Here is a 15,583-nt window from a genome sequence, read left to right as displayed (position 1 = left end):
TGTTTTTGTTTTCATTTTGTCAAGCAGCCTCCGTGAGCGGAGTGCCCACTGGCTGCCGTGCTCAGCTCTGACCCCCCGTTTGCCTCCCACAAAGAAGAATTTCTGATTTCTTGCTCTCAGCTGAATGATTTGTAGACAGTTTAAAAGAGCTTTTTTTTTTATAACTTATTTTTGGAAAACAAGTAGACTATTCTTGACAGACAGTTCCACCTTTCAGGCTCTATCTAGTCATTATAATATCCTGGAGACTTCTTCCTGGAACGTGCGTTAGCAGGAAATAGTTGGTGGTTTGTAACAGCGATAAAACTCAATCAAGTCCATATAATTGTAATATATTATAATGCCTATCACTGGCACCTCTGTGGTTTTATTAATATCTGTTTCTGTGTATTAAAACCCTAATTATTTTAATTATTTCTTTCTCAAAATAGGCCATTTTCTAGCTTTTTTATTGGGTAAAAAATACCAAAATATACAATGACACTGTATATTTTGTTGTGTGATATTGGGCAGTTGGTTGAATGGCACCTCAGCCTCAGACTCCCTGACTGTTAGGTGTGGAAAATAAGAACATCAACTTCATCGTCAGTGTGCAGGTCAAACTGGACAGTCCTCGCCAGGGCTGAGCGCGGTGCCTGGCCCGCGACAGTGACCCAGCTGGTCCTCACCACACCCTGCCCTAGAAAGGCTCCATCCTGGTTGTGACCATAAGTAGGCTCCCCATCCTTCCATTGCCTCATCCTGTGGCCATCTCACTTTCTGCCCAAAGCCAATCCTTTTTGAACATCCTGAACTCTTTTTTTTTTTTTTGATTCAAACTCAAGCAATAAATTAATCCAATCAACGACTGCTGTAAGATTAATAAGTTACCCTCTAGGTTCCACGAAGGGCAGAGTCCATATCTGTTTGGTTAACACAGTGCCTGACACAGAGGCGTGTGCTTTGTAAGATACTAGCCCTTAGAGCTGTTAAAAGGTTATGACCTTATGTGCAGTTACACAACTGCCTAAGTGAAAGCAATTCAGTTCTGAAGCTGTGAATCCAGTTTCTGCTCTGATTGGTAAAGTGAAAAAGGCAGCCTTGCTCTGGTATTGTTTTATTAACAGCTTTTACATGAATCTAGTATTAGAACTGATATTAACTCGCATTTTTAGCAGGAGGCTTTAAGCTAAAACTGGAAGACATACCATGTTGCTCTCACGGCACACTAAGCCAACTGCCCTGATGCGGGGATCGGCAGGGACCCAAAAACCCACAGAAACCCTGCGGCAAAAGGGAGTCCAGTATACCTCCCTTCACCTGCTTGCCATGGCCTGAAAATGTTCGTGGCTGTTCAGTGCCTCTTATTGCTGAACACACAGTTGTCCCCAGCACTCCTGATTTACATTTGCAGAATTTCCAGGACTCCAGGAGCCTCTCTTATCCAATTCCATTTAACAGAATAATTGCATCTGTGCATAATTAAAAAGAAGAGGGATCTGGCTAATAATACTTCCCACTTATCTTTTGAGTATTATGTGTTTTTTAGGTCACCTTAAAATATGAATGAACAATCTCCTGTACAATCTGGTGGGAGCCCAGTGATAATTGGGCTGTATCAAAAATTTATCAATGGTGTATTAACTAACGCGACAGCCTTTCACCCGTGATTCCACAGACGCACGAGCATACGTTCTAGGCCGTATTCAGAGGTTTCTTTTCATTTGCATTTTCAAATCTGACAGATGGCAGATTCAGTAATGGAGCCTTAAAAAAAAAACGGCCTTAGTGCTTTATTATCACATTCGAAATATTTCCACACGACCCGATGGGCATGAACATTCAAATCCTGGAAGGATTTTTCTGACTGTTAGCAAGAGATAATTCACAGGTGCCACCTCCCCTTACTAACTGGACCACTCTCAGCGGCTGAAAGCTGCTGGAATCATTAACTGCCTCTGCATTACGCCGTTTCTCTCGCTGTCTAACCTGTCACCTGGCGCTCGCCGCGGTCCTTTCCTGCCTCACCGCCTCTTAGAAATGCCCAGCAGGACCGCTGGGTCCTCGCCCGCCTCCTGCGGCCTGACAGGAGGCTGTTTTGCCATCGTCCTCCAGGGGGCGCTGCTGGACCGTGAGCGGCTCCGGATGTTTAGCGCTGAGTTCTTGCCACTCTCCCTGCCGAGGAAGAGACTCTGTGATGTTAGACCAATAGTGCCCGCCTTTAACCAGCGCTGTAGGCCATGGTTTCTACTTCTGATTCCAAAAGACAGCTTGCTTCTGTGAATGAGATACAAACATCCAGCACCTTAAAGGTAGCTAAGTTCTTTTTCTGGGTGGCGGCCTTTGCAAAAAACGTGCAGTGTCAGTGCAAACCTGTTAGTCTTAGCAGTTCGTTATACTGGTCTGTGTAGGCATCCTTCTTAGTGAATTCCATTAAAATACTGGCATTTGCTTGCCTTTTAGCTCATTAGACTTAATCTGTGAGTGAAGTGGTAAGCCTGAATCAGCTTGTTAGTTCTATTCTGTATTAATAATCATAGTAGTTTACACTATAGTCACATAATTATCATTACTATTGTGTATGGCTGTCTCAGTGCTCCTTACAGCAAATATTGGCTACATATCTGACTACACTAATGTCATTTAACATGTACCTAACCTACAACGAGCATAGATAGCTCGCTGTAACTTTTGTTGACAATACAGGTGAAGCACTTAATAGTATCTCTTTTAGTTCATAGTAACCTGTCCAGATCTTCTCAGTTTGCTTTTTATATACGTTGTATTTATTTATGTTAAAACGCATCTTAATTCAAGAGCAGTTTTAAATACGGTTTGTGTATGCAAAAGCATTTTCCACACGGCATCAGTGATGGAAGTGAACCGGCTGAGATGAGGAAGAGGACATCTGTTAAAAGGGGCGAGTTCTCTGCCAAAAATGCGCCATTAATCATCACGACCATTTATTGCCATTAGAGTATAAAACATAAAGAGAATCATGTCACGGCCCTGCTAAACTCTTACGGTGACGTCCGTTGACATGAAAGCGGAAGTTAAAGGGTCTGCAAGGCCCAGCGTGACCTGGCACCTCCCTCTCCAGCCTCTCCTTCGTTTGTCCGGCTCCCCTCTCCCCAGCCCTGCTCCCAGCTCCCAAGCTCACATCACACTGCCCTCCCCTAAGCTCCTTCCTTGAACAGCACCCGCCTTTCCTGCCTGCTTGGCCCTCACACAGCTCCCCTTCACCAGGTGCCTCCCTGGACTCGCCCCAGCTCCCAGCCACCCTCCTGTCCAAGGTCGTCTTCAATGTCATTTTCTCAGAGTCCTCCCCTGCCTCTCCCTCCCTGGCACTCTCCCATAACACCCTCTGCTGCTCCTTCCTGGCCCTTGTGACATTTGTCATTTTTTAAATTTTATTTATTTTTTAATTTTTTTTTATTGAAGTGTAGTTGGTTTCAGGTGTACAGCAAAGCAATTCGGTTATACGTATACATACATATATATTTTTTTTCAGATTCTTTTCCATTACAGCTTATTATAAGAAATTGAATATATGTTAACCACTATATATAAAATAGATTTAAAAAAATTTCTTCTGCACAGCACAGGGAACTATACTCAGTATCTTATAATAACCTTTTAATAAAAAAGAATGAGAAAATGAATATATGTATGTGTGTGTATATGTATATATATGGAAAGTGCGTTCAGGGTCTGAATATACATATACACACACACACACATGACTGGGACATTATGCTGTACACCAGAAATTGACACATTGTAACTGACTGTACTTCAATAAAAATAAATAAATAGAAAAAAATAAAGAGATTGAATACAGCTCCCTGTGCTCTACAGTAAGTCCTTGTTGTTTATCTTTTTATATATAGTAATGTGTATCTATTAATCCCAAAGTCCTAACCTGTCCCTCCCCCCACCTTTCTCCCCTGATAACCAGCTTGTTTTCTGTATCGATGAACATTTGTCATTTTTGATAGATTTTGTGTGATTTTGTGTCACAATCCCAGCTCTGCCAATGACTGCCTTTGTGGCCTGTGTTTCTCAAGTGTAAAATGCGGTGAAGATTTAATAACTAAAAGGCCCATCGTAATTACCATATAAGTGTTTATACAGTTATTTTCTTCTTTACTAGATATCCAATACTGAGCCCTCAAAAGGTACTCACCATCTGAATTAGTGAATGACAGTCTTTTCCTTGTCCTCGTAGAAAAGTGTAGGGACCCTGCCAGCTCACTGGGATATGGCTCTTGCTGTTCTTGAGTGTTGTGGAATAAAAATGGGGGTGAGAAATAAGAGACACAGGGCACACAGATGGCAGACCCTGAACGCACTTTCCACTTTGTGTGATCAGTCTCTTCCCCTAAACTCCAGAGATTAGAACAAGTCTGGTGTACATTAGGGCTAAGCTCTGTGACAGCTCCTTAATACACTTACTCATCGAGCACTTTTTGAGCACCTGCTGTTCCCTGGGCATTGTTCTGACTGTCAGGCTTGTAGGAGAGAACCACACAAATAAAAACTCAGTCACAGTGGGAAACCTTTTGGCTTATCTCCAATCTTTGTGGATTCCTAAAGTAAATGTGATGAGATATCTTGTACCCGCTTTTCCCCCCCGACCCTGCAAAATTCGAGACCTATTTACTCCAGCTGCCCTGAGCAACTGTGGGACTCCAGAGCTGATCTGGGGTCTGGAACTACAGCCATAGAAAATCTAACTATATTAACGAAGTGCTTCTGGAATTGTATGCTGTGGTAGCGGCTGTTCCTGAAAATGCACCATCTGTGGACAAACGTGTATGAAGAACAATCGTTTAAAAAAGAAAAAAGCTTTTTAAACTGTTGCTCCTGTGGCTTTACTTGCTTTGTTTTGTTTCACCTGCTGTTGACCCTGGGACCTTCTCCCTAATGTATCTGTTTAAATACCAGATCAAACTTTCCTACTGGGCACACTTGGGCAAATTACTAAACCTTTCATTGTGTCTGTTTCCACATCTGTAAAATGGGAATAATCATAATAATATATAATAATATTATAATATTATCATTATTATTATTATGAGAGTTATTGCCTTGTAAAACGCCTGAAGATTAAATGAGTCAATACATGTAATCTGTATACTTCAGAACCTGCCCCATGGCAAGCACTCAATTAATGTTAATTGTGTCATCGAGATTCTGTTTATATACCTCCTGCGGAACCGAGAAAGTCTTCGTTCCAGGAATTGATTTTTATAGAATACACTTGGGAAATATTAAACTTCGTCAGGACATTGAACATGTAGAAAGTGCCAATTAAGTTCATTCTGGCAACTTTAGAAGAAGCCCTGGGTCACCAGACAGTCAGATCAGCCTTTGTAAGAAAGGCAAGGAGATAAAAACCAACCATCCATACTCCAGGGGAGCTTGGAGGGCCACTCCTGGGGCAGGAAAATCCTGTTCCAACCCAGCCAGCCTCAGTGACATTACAAAAAAAAAAAAAAAAAATGTAAAGCTCATGTTCCATGTGGCAAATGGCACAGCCTGGCTGTATTTAAAGTTAGGAGCTCAGAGGGAGGGGACAGCTCAGTGGTAGAGCGCATGCTTAGCACACACAAGGTCCCAGCCTCTATCCCTAGCGCCTCCTCTGAAAATAAATAAGTAAACCTAATTTATAAATAAATAAATCTTATAAACCTCCCACCCCCCAAATAAAATTAAATATTAAAAAATAAAGTTAAGAGCTCTAATATTACTAATAAGATCTCTTAAGTTTTCTCCAAAAATTGTGACTATAAAAATGGGAAATGCAGATAGAATCTTATTGCAGTGAATGCCATCTAACCAAAAGTTGTTTTCCATATACAACGGATACGTTTACAATGAATGCCCTACTTTTAAATGTCATATAAGGCAATGTCATTCTCTTGCCTCTCTCCCAAATAAATTATTTAAAATTCTTTACCCCCAGATCCCCACCCTGTCCACTTAACCCTCCCAGTGAACCACTGAATATCACAATGTAGAAAACAATCTTGCAGACAGAAAAGATGTACAGTTTTATGCCTTCAGTCTTCTTATTTTCTCTACCAAATCATTACGCAAGGCTGATCACCAGGCGGATGGGAAAAAGAGGCCAAGGGAGCAAATGAATTCAAGGGTAGAAGTCAGATGAGGAATCAGGAATCTCGATACACAGATATGCTGGAAATCAAGACAGAAGTAAAACACTCACACGTGTAGAAGTGGGATTTGGTTATGTGTGTCTATAGGGTTATAGGTAAAGCAGGCACAGGGTGGTAGTTTGCAGCCTGGCTTTACCTGTGTGATGTGTGGTTAAAAAGTCCCCTGACACTGAGGAACCTCGTACATATCTTGGTGGTTCACATCCAAAGATGACGTCCGTCCTGCGTGACTGAGGAAGGACTGTGCCGGAATATTCAGGCGTCTCTGTGACTGCTGATTGCCTGTGGTTTCTTTCTCCTGATCTACTGCACTCTACGTTAGTTAAAGCCTTACCTGAGTGTATATCCGCTGGATGCTTGTGCAATGTAATCAATGCACTAACTTAGTGGACGCATTTCTTTTCATTGCTGATTTCAGGGGTTAAATATGATGCTTGGTTCTATGGGTCCTCCAGCTCTGTTGCACTGGAAATGCAGTTTATCCTCACATTCTGTGTAGATCTAAATTCTACAGGAACAAAAATCAGCCAACTCATCTGTTTCATTATAACAATATTTTGAATGTGTGTCATATTCTGAATCTGTAGTTGGGGTCATAATTTTGATTTGTGTGATATAATTAAAAATACTTATTTTCAGTGAATTTAAAAATGCCATGTGAAATAATGTTTAAAATGTTGTACCATGTATCTGTTAAGGTTATATTTCTTCCAAAGATCAATCTACATTGTTCAGAGGGTTTTGGAGGATGGAGTGAATTTGCTAGACACTCAATCAGAAGTGAGATGTAATTTTTTTCCCCGGTGACACCGTTGGTATTTGCAACCCCAGCATGGGCTGACTACTTAAAAGCAGTCAGAGGGCTTTGCCTTAGAAAGGTGTTCTTAAGTGTCAACTACTCCTACACAAAAGGCCAGATAATAATCGAAACCTGACTTTAATAGGTAACCACCTTACTTTCTTTATTATATAAAGGAGATTGTTCTCACATCAGAGCTTGGGGAATAAATACTCTTAGGCAAGAATTACAAAGGTCAATGTATTAACTAATAAAAGTTTGCAAGCAGAAGTTAAAATGTAAAATGCAACAGAATAATTTACCACAAAAGGAAAACATTCAACTAAGATATCAGAAAGTACACTTTTTAGAAAGTTCCTTCTCTTATTTTTTCCATTTCACTGAGTTCTTTTTCAAATAATGAGGAAGTCCTTGCTTGGGAGAGATAAACAAGTATAAATAAAACAAACACAACGGAAGTTAATGTCTGCACCTCTGAATCAGGCAGCTTCGCAAGCCAATTGAGCTTTCTCCTGTGGTTTCTGTGCGATCGATACTTTACATGCTGTGTGTGTGCATTTATCTTTCCGTTGAATCTTCCATAATAAAATGAATCCCCCAGAGCTTCAAAAGTCAATTAGCCTCCAGTTATATTTTTCCTTTTTTTCCCTATGAATTTCTACTTCAGTTAAAAAGGCAGTTACTGATAAAAACAGCAACAACCACAATGACCTAAAAAACACGGGTACATTGGATCTATGTCAACAGATACATCAAGTTAGCCAACCTGTTAGTTGACAGTCAAGGGGTTGCCATGTGGTCAGCAGACTCAGGTTGGCCGGGTTGCCTGGGTGAGGAGACAGGCTCGTCCTTACCGTGGGGGGACTGGATCTTCCATTCCATGTTGTCAAAAGGTTAGCCGGGTCTGGCTGTGCCTGAAATGCAAATATATTAATGAGTCATATGCAGTGATTGGTTGATTGACTTTACTATATCAAGGCTTTGTCAGAAAAGAAAAATGCATTACCATTAAGTATAAAACTAAATTTCAAAATCCCCTTTGCCTTGAGCTGGGTGCCATCGACTTCAGTCTGGAGGAGTCACCCGTCTTAGGAGTTTCATGACGTGTGGTTTATATGTACAAACTGTGAGAATCGAGTCAAGTATTTGCTGCTTACAAGTCTCATTACAAATAGATAAATGGGTTTGATTGTGAGTCTAAGTGAGGCAGTTCTCACTGAGGGGTCACACTAAACCCTGTGATTGGCTTGTTCAACCAAGATCCTACCCTATCTCTACCTGAAATTTGGAAAAACTGAAAACAGCATTTCTCCATGGCAACTAGGGTTCTGGATGCAAATTAAGTTCCTCGGATTAAATGCACTTGAGTGATATTTGAAAAGTGAGAAGGAGGTCGAAACCATTTTCTTGTGCCTTTTGATGTTCTCCCAACAAAACAAGACCATGGAAATGTGGAGAGTGCCTGCCTCATGAATTGTCCTTTTTCCTGCTTCTTTTGTTTTGATAGGCATGGTATCAGAGGCCGTATGCGGTTAGCTTATTGGAACTGGACCCCGATCCCTGCACCAGGGCCACACTCAGCACCAGTGGTGGTCCCAGGGGAATGGGTCCCCTGTGGATCTGCCCCGGATGGTAGAAGACTTTCCTGATGACCCAGCTAATCTGCTTTCCAGTCATCCTTAAGGTCAGCCTATAATTCTCTACATTTAATCTTTTCCTCTTTAAAATATTTAAGTGGAGCCTGTCTTTGCTTTGAGATCTGACGGATACAGCGTCTCGCACTAAAAGCAGTTGTGAACGAAAGTCCACAGTGATGGGGATTTGGGAGGGATTGTGAGGGCTGTTTGGGTGTGAAGCGAGGATGATTCCCCAAACCATTGAAAAATGGAAAACACATGTGTGCTCACAGCACACAGTGACTCATCACATATCCCATTAGTCACTTGAAGTGCAGGCTGGAGGGCGAGGCGTGGCCGACCACATGACCGAGGGGTAGACCGCTGGAAAGGAAATGAAGGATACAGAGCTCTGGCTATTTATCATTACTCTGGAGAGTTTAAAGAAGGAAAAGAAAAAAAAGAAAAAAGGACACACTCTCTGAGTTTTAAATTCTCAGCCCAAGACATGATTAGAAAATTTAAGGACCATTTATCATGACCCCTTGTGGCCACAAAACTGACACAGCCAGAAATCAGAGACAGAGTCGGTTCCTATAATTTGCTAAATCACAGCATAAATTGAATGCAAAGCCTTGCTATGCCTGGTATGTCAAAGCCTGAGCATTTGTTAAGAAAAGGCAGAATCCTGACTCAGGATGTTTTGGTGGGTTCAGATGGACCTGACCTCTCTGCATCCCTGCAGAGCAGTGCAAATCCCTTTGCCGGCAGAACCAGTTCTTCCCTCTCTGATGAAACAAGCCCTGACTGGTGTGGAGACCCTTTGATACCTTCACCTGTCAAAGGAAAGGGATGACAGTGCCTTGCCTCAGCTCTCCTCTACTGCACCGCATAGACACTGCACCTGGGACAAAGTTAGATCCCAGCTCGTCCCCAGGGGACAAATACAGCCTGACATGGAAGGAGGCACATTACACATCAAGATAGACCCATGACTCACCCAATATCTATTGGCAGAAAGCTCTGGAATATGTGTAAGAATGGGTTCCAAGAGGGCTAGACAAAGGAAAAAGAAACGCAGCTATTGATCAGACCAGATATATCAACATGGGTGCACCTCCCAGAGATGAGCTGCTCACAGCGCTCACACAAGCCTCCTGACATGGTGTTAAATGCTTGCTTGGCTGGTAGAGTAGGCTCTGGAATCGGTGGGTGGCCTGCACTAAATGAAGGTGAGATGCCTAAAATTATGGGTGTAATATGGAAGGAGGAAATTTAAAACCTAGAAAGGTAAGAGTGGAATGGATTTATCTGATGAGCCCGTAAATCACTCAATCTACAAGAATTTCTCTGGGGGGGGCTTAGGGCTTACCTGGCCCTTAGAAATAAATTGCTTCTAAACCACCAAGGGAAAAATGGGAACCTATGAGTCCACACCAAAACATATTAAATGTAAATATATGTATATACACATAAATATATTCACCTTCATATATGTGTATACTTATATATTTTGGTATAGACTTTATATAAAATATATATAGTTTTATATATATATATATATATATATATATACACAACATGTACTTATATATACAAAAGGAAGAAAGAAAGAAAGAAAAGAGGACAGGGGCTCTTGCTTTAGAAGGATGCTGAGTGTTGATTGGCTAGTGGGAGGGAGTGCTGGAGTTACAGTAAATATAATAAGTCTTGGTTATAGTAAATATTGGTACAGGCAAGAATCATCAATTGATGCTAAAACCAGGGGGACAGATATTGATAAGGAGCAAAATATTTATATGATCCTAAGTTGTCCCCCTAGAATGTTTATTACCTGCCAGGTGAAGAAATCAACATGCTGACAGGGTGATAGAGATGTAGACAGACATCGTGTGCCTCCTGATTTGACACCTTGAGAAGAATGTCAGATCGCAATGTCCCTTACGTAGTGTTCTGGCTAGGAACTGGAATACGTAACCTAAATTGAATCATGAAGAAATATTGAACAAACTCAAAGCGAGGCACATTCTCTTCTGGTTTCTGAAAGGTGGGAGAGGATTGTATCCTGCATAAATGCTAATGTATAAAAGACAAAGGAAGGCTTTAGAAATGTTCCAAATTAAATGAGTCTCAAAAAACCTGACGGCTAAGTGCGATACTTTCCCCTAGATGACGTTCTGTGCTAGAGGAAAAGCTAGTTCAGTACAAGACATTATTGGGTCAATGGACCAAAATGGGACGTGGATGACAGATAAACAAAAGTATGAACTTTATGTTAAATTTACTGAAGACGATAATGGCACAGTTGTTACATGAGAATGGGTATTTTTCCTTAGGAAATAGGTGTTTAGTGACAAAGGACCAAGAGGGCTGCAGCTTACTCCCAGATGTTGAGGGGCACTGAGTCCAAAGATAAAGCAAATGGAGCAAACTATTAAAATCAAAGAACCTGGGCAAAGGGAACCTTGTTGTTCCTTGGATATGCTTATTTTTCCACCTTTGCTGTAAGTTTGAAATTATTTCTAAATTTTAAAAAATTTAATATTTTTAAAATTTTAAAGATACATACAGCACCTTGAAAGGTGCTGTAAGGTTCGTCCCCAGGAGGCCAGGTAAGAAGGTGGAAAGCCGCATTGCTATAGGCCACTGGTTTCAGTGAGGAGGACCGGGTCTCAGAGAGGAAGGGCAAAGTGGCAACACTTGGCTGCTAGAAACAAGGCGCTCCCGACACCAGAAGCAGGCAGCAGGGACAGAAGGGGAATTGGAATAATTTGCCCCTTTTTCAGTAGCTGCTAATTTACCATAGGATCTCTTAGACTAAAATGGTTGCACAGACAGCTAGTGTCCAACTTGGTTGAATACACTTACAAAACCTAGTGTTGTAAGTGAGCAAAAGCCTGGCTTTGACATCCTAAAGGAGCAGAAGAGCACCTCGTCCCATTCTTAGACCTCAAGCGCTTCTCAAGACCGAGAGTGAGAGGAAATAAAGGGTAGGACGGATTCCCTGTAGGAGGGACCTTCTGAGGCTAAATCTTCTCCCCAGTCTTTCCCGAAAGGAACAGGGCCAGTTCCAAGGGACTGGAATGGGAACTGCCCAGAACTTCCAGGTCTGAGCTGGGATTAACATGGGGGTTTTAAGGGTCCTGTTGTATTGCACCTCTGTCTTCCCTTCCTGAGTTCAGAATCATTTGAGATTTTGACAAAGGAGATTTAAATATATTTTTCTACTAATAAATATGTTGAAAACTTTTTGTCAGACATGGTCAAGCACGTTAGGTAAGAGATCAGTCACCCTAGGCCCCCACCCCGGACCCGACCAGATCCTTACATCTGAGCTCAGCAGAACCTCCGCTCGCACACGTGTTATGACAGTTGCCTAATTAGCACCCCCCCTGGAGGCCAATACCACCGTTGTCATAAAGTCTGGGACTAAACTGAACTGACTGTTCTAGGACCCGCTTGGCCTTTTGACCCTTTATCTACCAGTCACCGACTGAGTGGATAAACTGTAAGGACATGGCATCTGAACCATCTGAATGGTTCACCAAAGTCAAAAAAACAAACAAACAAAAAGTGTAGAGTTGCCATTAAGGGAACAAATAAGCAATACTTACCTAAGGAAGGTTTCAAATTCTATTTGATTCTCAGACCTGGGAATCCATGAGGAGCTATGAGTCACGTCAGAAATATAAAAGGATTACTGATAATGCAAACATTTTCTTCAACCCAACAGCTGTGTGGCGAAATCTTCCATAATAATGAAATTACTGCATTTAATTACATAAAGAGTGGTAAAGTCGCCTTCATTTTATCTCAGTAATGAAGCTTTGATTCTGAAGGTAATCCTGGCCTTTCTCTGTCAAGGCCAGTGTGTGAGCAACAGTGGATTCCACTCCATCTTAGCCACCCTGAGAGGATAAAACAAGAACAACTTTTCACATCCATTATGGAGATGAAAACTATTACTGTAGGGCATATTGTCCTTAATACATTTTAAAATAGCTAGACAGACAGATGTCCAAAAAGAAGCAGCATGAATGTACAGCATTTCATCCCAAGACAGGTATCCAGCAGGAGTTCTGTTAATAAGAAAGGGAAATGACCTTGAATAGACTAGGGTCTTCCTCCCTGGAGAGCCTCACTCTGCAAATTGGTCTGAGTTCCAGCTAAAGTGTGTGTGTGTGTGTGTGTGTGTGTGTGGTGTATATTTAAAAATAAATATGGGTCTGCAAACATTCTTCTGTAAAAGGCCATGTGGTTAATATTTTAGGCTTTGCAGGCCCGATAATCTCTGTCACATGTTCTTCCGTATTACATTTAAAACCCTTTAAAAACATGAAAAACATTCTTCGTGTGCGAGGCATACAAAAACAGACCAGGGCCAGATTGGACCCTAGTGTGCTGACCCCCGATTAGACACATGATGCGTATGGTTTCATTGTCGTTCATTCAGAGAGTCAACAAAACTTTCTTGGACGTTTAATACAATCAGTCGTCCAGTGGAGCCTGGAGGACCCAGCCGTGTAGGGTGTGTCCCCTGGAAGAGCTCGTAATCTAGTAGACTGCTCAAGACAAAGACCGAATTGAAGCCCGCCCTTCATTTTCCCAAAATGAATATCCTGAAATGATTTTTTTTGCAACTTTAGAATATAAATTTTACAGATAAAAAAGTTACTTGTTAACTTCTTCAGTAAACTGGGAAAACCACACACATACGTGAGGTGTTTACGTCTTAGCCACGAGGAGTGTAGGGCGTCAGAGCAGGCGCAGAGGCACAGGGCAGGCCTCCCCTAACACGCCACGTGGTGTACTGACTGCCTGGAGCGGTGGGCGGTTGGACAGCAAATGCAGGGAGAGGCCTTCTCTGCCCTCCCTTTGCCTGAAGACAGAGCCTCCAACAGGAGCCAGTTGTCATAAACCTCCCCCCACCAAGGGGTCTCATCAACCACAGAGGACTGGGTCTGGTCAGGCGAGGAGACCAGGAGTCAACAGCCCCCCACCCCGACACGCTCTGTCACAAACGAGCACACCTTCCATCCATTCTTCTCAGGACCCATTCATCCTCCTAAGCTCACGTCCTCTCCCCTAAGAGGCCCACACTGCCCTGGGGAGTTCTAAGCCTCCTCAGGGAGGCGCTCGTTTAACCCTGGGCATCTTCCATGTGCACATGGAGGTCTGCGTGTTAATCAGATGCCTGTGTGTTTTTCTCTTGTTAATTTGTCTTTTGTCACAGGGGTTTTGGCTAAGAACTCAGAAGGGTAAAGGAAAAATAATTTTGCCTCCCCGACATAGCCAAAACATGTGAACAAGTGTCCTAAAATACTGATGCCATTGCTGGTCCTGGTGCCAAATTCTTACTAATTTCTTGTCTAAAAAGATAAATAAATACACATGTATATGTACCTATACTAAGGCCTAATAGCCCAAATTTAGAAAGCCAGAGAGTCAGTAATTTTAATAACAGTAGTTGTCAAAGAAAAAAATTCATATGCTGAACATAATAAAACCCAAGATGGACTGCTGTATGTAAATGTAATCCAGTTCTTCATGTAAGAGATTAACAGCTTGTTACTGAGATCGCAGTATTTTTTTAAGGGATTTATTAAAAAACATGATGGGAAATAGACATTCCCAAGGGAAAAAAAGAAAGCATTTCATCTGAATCAATCTGAATGGGTCAGTGTTTGGAAGAGTATTTTAGCCTGATGTGAAAAGTCTATCAGCGTCACCCAGGCACCTTAGTTTGTATTTGAGAGTCGTCCTCAGTCCACGGAGGCCACCAGAGGACCATTTGGTGGCTTGTTCTTTTCCTTCTTTTTCATGTTGCCCCAAGAGGCGCACTGAGCAGCCCTTCTCAGCAAAACAACAAGAAATAACCACCCAGGCATTTCTGAAAAAGAACAAAACCGCCCTTTGGACAGCTGAAATTGTATTCGGGAACTGTGTGTTCTGTCTTTAAATGTCATCAACAAAATCGTTGCTGTCTTAGAAATCCGTCTTTGTGATAAGTGAACTCGCTTTCTGTGGAGGAGGCCCCCGGAGAAGGTTTCCATTGCCAGCGTTTTCTGTCCTCAGACCGCAGGAGTTAGAGCCCGCGGACGCTGCGCTCGGCTAAGCTGAGCGGTACGGAAATGTCCCTGGCTTGGCGGAACTTCTGAGCAGCTTTGGGAAGCAGCGTCCCGCCAGCTCCCAGCGGGGTGCCCCAGAATGTTTGGGGGACCCTAGTCCTCTACAGACGCGCATTGGAAGTTGGTGGCCAAGTTTCTCAGCTCTGCTTTCCTGGTGCGTTTGAGCTGAGGACATTTGGGGCTGTTTTGTGATTGTAGACCCCATAAAAGGGCTAGGGACAAAAGCTGCAGGTGTTCATCATACAATCTGCTGAGAATAACGTGGCTTGGTAGGTCAGCTCTAAAAACGTGCACGGCTGGAATGATTTGCCAAGGGAAGCAGCCTGGGGTGACTGGAAAGATGGTGGCTTTCAAGTCAGAAGGTCTGGTTTAAAGCTCAGTGCTGTCACTTGTCACCTCTGTGACCTTATGGGTTGGTCCTTAATTAACCTGCCTGATCCTCTCTCTCCTCATCTGCCTAATGGGGATGATTCCGAGGCTTGCATTCATTCTCTATTTACTGAGTCAGGAATTGTGTGTCAGGCCCTAAACTAGAGACCAAAACACATAGGAAGACGACCACTGCCCTGCCTTCTGGGAAACTGAAATCCATCTGCACATGCTGGTGATGCTCCTAAAAAGAAAGATGCGAAGCGTCAGAGGCGGGTAGCAATAACCGATTCCTTTTCTGGTAATCGGTAACAAAGGTCATGACTCAACACCGGGCTGATCCAAAGAAAAACACATGCATACTCTAGATTAGAGTTTTCTTGCACTATACGAAGTCCCTCAGATAAAGCATGTTTCTAGGAGGTGACAGAGAAATTAATTTGGTTCCTCCTGCCGGAGTCTGATCAGTCCTTTTAGCGTGGCTCCTGACTGCACCGGTGTAAAGCCACA

General features: G+C 42.5%; 1 long non-coding RNA gene across 1 annotated transcript in view; it reads left to right on the top strand.

The window, feature by feature from the left end:
- Window positions 1–15,583, top strand: part of LOC135318853 (uncharacterized) — a 38,472-nt gene that overhangs the window by 14,725 nt on the left and 8,164 nt on the right. Inside the window, exon 3 of the long non-coding RNA XR_010377238.1 lies at window positions 8,468–8,644. This is a non-coding gene — a long non-coding RNA (uncharacterized LOC135318853). The remainder of the gene's footprint in view (window positions 1–8,467; window positions 8,645–15,583) is intronic.

Source organism: Camelus dromedarius, chromosome 22 (genome assembly GCF_036321535.1).
Source record: "Camelus dromedarius isolate mCamDro1 chromosome 22, mCamDro1.pat, whole genome shotgun sequence".
Lineage (NCBI taxonomy): Eukaryota > Metazoa > Chordata > Mammalia > Artiodactyla > Camelidae > Camelus > Camelus dromedarius.
The sequence above is the reverse complement of the archived record's forward strand: the minus strand, read 5'-3'. Positions and strand labels throughout refer to the sequence as shown.